The sequence below is a fragment of the Asparagus officinalis genome, chromosome 10 (assembly GCF_001876935.1).
Source record: "Asparagus officinalis chromosome 10, Aspof.V1, whole genome shotgun sequence".
Classification (NCBI taxonomy): Eukaryota; Viridiplantae; Streptophyta; class Magnoliopsida; order Asparagales; family Asparagaceae; genus Asparagus; species Asparagus officinalis.
Genome location: NC_033803.1, coordinates 65935519 through 65942264, shown reverse-complemented (window position 1 = coordinate 65942264; position 6746 = coordinate 65935519). Strand labels below are relative to the sequence as shown.

The following is a 6746-nucleotide window of genomic DNA, read 5'->3' as shown; positions in this document are numbered from 1 at the left end:
TCAACTTCGCCTGCCAGAGAAGTCGCCAGCCACGACCTCGCCAATTCGCCTCGAACTGATCGCCCGCTCGAGCTCGCCTGCAACGACCCTCAAACTCGCCTGCAAGGGAAACTCGAACTCGCCTGATGATCGCGAGCTCGCTTGCGTCGTTCAGCCTCACCTGCAGCGACAACCACGATTTTGCCTAACGATCGCGTGCTCGCCTGCTGAGGTGAGTTTGGCCTACACCCAAACTAACAATCTCCCACTTGGAGGTCAAACTGCCGACAGTAGGCTGTCTCATCAAGCTCCTTCTCTTGTGTGGCTCCACCCTCATCACCTATGCATGAAGGCTAACTGAAGTTGCGCACAACTCTAGTTTCTGAACGGTCCCCATCTTTGTTAACATGTCTGCTGGATTCTTACTACCTGGAATCTTTTCCAGTTTTAACACGTCATCTTCCAACAGGGATCTGATAAAGTGGTACTGAAGCCCAATATGCTTCGTTCTAGAATGAAATACAGAATTCTTAGCCAAGTGAATCGCACTCTGACTATCGCTATGCAAAACATTCTTCTCCTGATTGAATCCCAACTCTGTTAACAAACCCTAAAGCCATATCATCTCTTTACTGGCTTCAGTCACTGTAACATACTTAGCTTCTGTAGTGGACAAAGTGACAATCTTTTGTATCTGTGACATCCAACTAACAGTTGTAGTTCCAACAGTGAATACATAGCTAGTGGTGCTTCTTTGGTGATCGAATTCACCTCCAAAGCCTGCATCTATGTACCCTTACACTTCCACCTCTCCCTTACTAAAGTGCAAACACTTTTGTGTGGTGCCTCGTAGATATCTCAGAATCCACTTGACTGTTTCCCAATGAGTTTTTCCTGGATTCGACATAAACCGGCTGACCACTCCTACTACATGGCCAATGTCTGGTCTTGTACAGACCATTGCGTACATCAAGCTTCCGATAGCAGAGCGTAAGGGACCTGAGCCATACTTTCTTTCTGTTCTTCTGACTGAGAAGACTCATCCTTTGATAGGCGAAAATGGCTGGCCAAGGGTGTTCTCACTGGCTTGGCGTCGCCCATGCTGAATCTCTGCAAAACACGGTTGATGTACTCCGTCTGAGACAACTGCAAGAGACCTCTCTTCTTATCTCTCGTGATTTGCATTCCAAGGATCTTCTTCGCTGGACCCAAGTCCTTCATGTCAAACTCCTTTGATAGCTGCTGCTTCAAACTCCTGATATCCTCCATATCTGCTCCTGCAACCAACATATCATCAACATACAGCAATAGGATGATATAACTGGACTGATATATTTTGAAGTAGCAACAGTGGTTAGCGTTGCACTTCTGGAAACCTTCCTTGTGTATGAAGCCATCAAACTTCTTGTACCACTGCCTTGGAGCTTGTTTCAGGCCATACTAGCTCTTCTTGAGTCTGCACACCAGGTTCTTCTTCTTTTCTTCTGAGAAACCTTCTGGCTGGTGCATGTATATATCCTCTTCTAGATCTCCATGAAGAAACACCATCTTCACATCTAACTGCTCGAGATGAAGATCTTCAATTGCTACAATACTCATCACTGTCCTGATAGTATTCAGCTTCACCACGGGAGCGAAAATATCGGTGTAATCAATTCCTTCATTCTGCTGGAATCCTTTGACAACTAGCCGAGCTTTATATTTTCTGGAGCCGTCCTACTCCTCTTTCACCCGGTACACCCATTTGTTGTGGAGTGCCTTCTTACCCGTGGGTAACTCAGCTAGTTCCCACGTCTGGTTTGAGATGAGAGACTTCATCTCATCTTTCATGGTAAGCTCCCACTTGCTCGCATCTCCACTCTGACAAGCTTCATCAAAGCTTTCAGGCTCCCCACCATCTGTCAGCAACAGATAGTTCATATATCTCCTGTTAGGTACAGGAGGACGAGAAGATCTTCTTAATATCAGAGCTGGTGCGTCGGGCTCCTACGCACCATCTTGTCCAACAGGCTCTTCTGGCTGAGGACCCTCTACATTGGGTTCTTCCGAGAGGTTACTCAGGACATCATCTGCATCTATAAATATTGACTCGCTCTCTGAGTCATCTGTCTTGTGCATGTCCTTGTACATCACCTTCTCGTTGAATATCACATCTCTGCTCCTGATCACTTTCTTGTTTTCGTTGTCCCAAATGCGGTAGCCGAACTCATCTTCACCATAGCCGATGAAAGTGCATTTCTTTGACTTAGGATCAAGCTTATTCCTGCCTTGATCACTAATATGCACGTAAGCTACACAACCGAAAACTTTAAGATGTGAGAGTTTTATCTCCTTTCCGCACCATACCTCCTCTAGTATTCTGTGCTCCAATGGAACCAATGGACCTCGGTTGATTAAGTAAGCTGCTGTGTTGACCGCTTCTGCCCAGAACTGCTTCGGTAGGCCTGACTGTACCCGAATGCTTCTGGCTCTCTCTGACAACTTTCGGTTCATCCACTCAACTACACCATTTTGCTGAGGCGTGCCAGGCACGGTTTTCTCCATTCTGATCCCGTACTCATAGCAGAACTTTTTAAATCCGGTGTCTTCATACTCACCGCCATTATCGGTCCTGAGCTTCTTTATTCTCAAACCGGTCTCATTCTCGACCATAGCTTTCCATCTCCTGAAAGCTTCAAATACTTCTGACTTATGCTTCAGAAAGTAGACCCACACTTTCCGAGAGTGATCATCGATAAAAGTCACGAAGTAGTGTTTTCCACCAATGGACGCGGTGGTTGCTGGTCCCCACACATCTGAGTGAACGAGCTCTAGCTTCTCTTTCCTGGGGGTTCTGCCACTTGTCTGAAAGCTGACTCTCTTCTGCTTTCCAAGTATGCATTCTTCACACATATCCATCTCCACTGACTGCAGTACTGGGAGTTTTCCCTTTGTGTGCATGATTTTCATCCCATTCTCACTCATATGACCGAGTCTCTGGAGCCACAACTTTGAAGTCTCATTGCTTGCTGCAATTAAGATCAAACAACGTGCACCTGCTGTCATATACAGGGTACCAGTCTTCTTGCCTCGGGCAATCGTCATTGCGCCCTTTGAGATCTTCCAATCATCTCCATGGAAGGTCGTAGTGTATCCTTCACCAGCCAACTAGCCTACGGATATTAAGTTCTTTCTCAGGTCGGGAATATGCCTGACATCCTTCAGCTCCTATACTGACCCGTTCAACTTAATTTTTACCATACCTTTGCCCACAATAGCACACGGTTGATCATCACCAAGGTATACGTATCCAAGATTTCCGGGAACATACTTTTCAAAAAATTCTTTCTGAGAAGTAGCATGGAACGACGCTCCTGAATCTAACACCCAAGATTCCTCCTTGCTCTCCAAAGAGCATATCAATGCGTCGTCTCCTCCTGAGGTGGAAGTGACATTCACCTCTGCCTTCACCTTCTTCTCCTTCTGTGCACTCTTGTACTGATTCTTGTAATGCCCGGTCTTTCCATAATTCCATAGCCTTCGAGCTGTTGCTTGGATTCCTTGACTTGTACCTCCTGTCTTTTGATCTACCTCTGTAGTTTGATTTGCCTCGTCCGTTCCCTCTGGTTGAATTTTTACCTCTTGACTCTGTATGCAATACTGAAGAGGTTGTAGCTTCACCCGACTCTCTCCGTTGGATCTCCTCACTGAGAACCAGATCACGAACATCGTCGAACTTCAACTTGGTGCTTCCCGACGAGCTACTCACAGTTGTGACTGTAGCGTTCCAGCTTTCTGGTAGGGAAGACAAAAGTATCAACGCCCGAACTTCCTCATCAAACCGTTCCAGCTTTCTGGTAGGGAAGACAAAAGTATCAACGCCCGAACTTCCTCATCAAACTCAATTTCAAGTGAACTGAATTGGGTTGTGACCGTGTTGAGTTCATTGAGGTGTTGTGCTACTGACGCGCCTTCCGCCATTCTCAGATTGAATAACCGCCGCATCAAATAAACTTTGTTCGCGACTGATAGCTTCTCATACATATTTGAGAGAGCTGCCATAAGACCCGCCGTGGTCTTTTCCTTCGCTATGTTGAATGCCACATTGTGAGCCAACGTCAATCTGATAACTCTGAGTGCTTGTCTATCTAGAAGGTTCCACTTATCTGTCTTCATAGAATTTGGCTTCTTCCCCGATAGTGGTTGATACAGATTTTTCTGATACAGATAATCCTCTATATGTATTTTTCAGAATCCGAAATCTGTTCCATCAAACTTCTCAAGTCTTATTTTTCCTTCATCTGTGGCCATGGCTCCTACTTGAATCTGACTTCCTCTATATCGTTTCACTCTCTGATACCAGTTGTTGGAAATTTAACGCCGAAACCCCTAATGCAGCAGAAACACAGAATAGAAAAAGTACATCAAGATTTAACGAGGTTCGGCAACTGCCTACGTCCTCGGGAGCCACACAGTAAATTTCTTATTAATCTCTACAAGAAATTACAATTTAAGAGCGAATCTCAAACTTGAGATTCCTCAATAAATACAATATTCTCTGTAGCTACAGTAAGATTCCCCCACTTCTTAAATACCCCTCTTAAATCACCTCTCTTCTTTAAACCCCTTTCTTTAATTTTCCTTTCTAAAATTCCCTCCTCAAATCAACTGAGCGCTGGAGATGAAGAAAGGAGGCAGAAGAAAAATCGCCGCCGCCACTAGGGTTTGCGATCGCGAGAGAAGAGAGAGAAGGGGGGAGAAAGTGGGCGCTGGGCACCGGTGGGATCGGAAGGAGAGAGAGAGAGGAAAAGGCTTCAGCCTAAGGGGGGCGGCCTAGGGGTTTCGGGTTCCCTTTCCTATTAGGGGAACCAACCACCAGGCTGGCGACAGCTGTCACAGCCAACGCGGTGGTCCAAAAAAAAAAAAAAAACCAAAAAAAAAAAAAAAAAAAAAAAAAAAAAAAAAAAAAATAAAAAAGAGAGAGAAAAGCAGATTCTCGCATACAGACCAATCCGCCCGCCTTCAACTTCGCCTGCCAAAGAAGTCGCCAGCCACGACCTCGCCAATTCGCCTCGAACTGATCGCCCGCTCGAGCTCGCCTACATCGACCCTCAAACTCGCCTGCAAGGGAAACTCGAACTCGCCTGATGATCGCGAGCTCGCCTGCGTCGTTCAGCCTCGCCTGCAGTCAGCCACGATTTCGCCTGACGATCGCGTGCTCGCCTGCGGAGGTGAGTTTGGCCTACACCCAAACTAACAAAGTGCTCTAAAGATCCGAGATGGATGACCGCAAACTGAAATAAAGAAGTACGAGTACTTGCTCCCAGATATTTTTAGAGAAAGGGTGCTTTTGGAAAATATTGCATACTGATTCCATCACCTCCTTTCAGAAGATGCATTTGTAATCATCAGTCACCCACTTCTTATATGGTTGTCACTGGTGAACATTTATTCTTGAGAGCAAGTCACATAAGGATGCAACATCTTTCCAATGAGATGACAGGGTGAGAGTGTACTAAATATCGGCTCCATGGCTAGGTACAAAGCTAGGACTATGAATATATCTAAGTGGTTGAATCTCCAGGATCTTGTGTCCTCATTATTGGGATGCCAACTGCATGAAGTGGGTCTATGAGTACCTACTAGTCATGAATGATACAATGTGAATAAATAAGACAATATTGCAAAATGCCATGTAAATCTTGACAACAAGGAGTTCTATTATTCAGATTTTAGTTGCCTCAAAAGAAATAAAATGACTGAGGAAAGTATAGCATTTGTTTAGTCTAATGAATAACGTGGCATCTGAATTGGTCAGTTTCAGCCGTTGTTCTGATGACTCAACCCTCCTAAGATTTGTCAGTCATGCTTGCATCTTCCTACCTAACCAGCTCATTTCCATTGATTCTGTATTTCACGGAAGCAACAAACCACAAGTTCTAATTATGTTCTATCTGATCCTTTATTGTTATATTATTTCACGGAAGCAACAAACCACAAGTTCTAATTATGTTCTATCTGATCCTTTATTGTTATATTTTTTCACATAAGGCTACTCGTGATATGTCGTAGTTCAAAGCTCTAGTTAATGTTGTAAGATTTGATGCTGATTGGAGCTCATAATTTATGCTGTTGATGATTTCTCTAGCATTTGCTATTGATTATTTATTAATTAATGACTTTCATTTTTGTCATGTTTAATGATTCTGTAGATGTTTCATGGATAAGATACTTGGATGCTGGTGGCGAAAGTCTATAGGAAGTGAAGATATACATGGTTATTTAACTGGACTTACTAATTATGCTTCTGCTTCTCATACAGGAAATTCCATCAGACACGGAAGATATTTTAAAGTTGGAGTTCGAGCCAGAGGTGCTTCCTCCTAGTCCCAGAGCCAACGTTCGTTCTAAGTCAGGTATCTCTCTGGTCCATTACTACCAGGTATTTGCTGAGTTGTCTACATTCACGTCACTATATATATGTTCACTTTTTAGTTTCTCCCCTGTTGTCGCACCTGTATCATAGTCTTGGATCTTCATATTTCTTAGCAGTGGCAAAGTAAGACGCATAGAATTAAGGCAGTTAGTCATATAAACGAGATTAAAATGAGCATCATTTCCGTTTTCAGTTTATGAGAAAATTGAAGACCTCTTTGAACTCGACTACGACTTCCTATACTTTGACCGTCAATATGAGATCAAGCTGAAGGAGGAAGATGAGAGTGATGTTGCTTGCTTTTAGATGAGTTCTCTTCATTCAGATTTTTGGGAGATTGGTGTGTTCTAAT

The 6746-nt window shown here is 44.1% G+C and overlaps 1 pseudogene; it reads left to right on the top strand.

Annotated features, from left to right (window-relative positions):
• The window catches only part of LOC109826167, a 22648-nt pseudogene extending 16283 nt beyond the window's left edge, over window positions 1–6365 (top strand).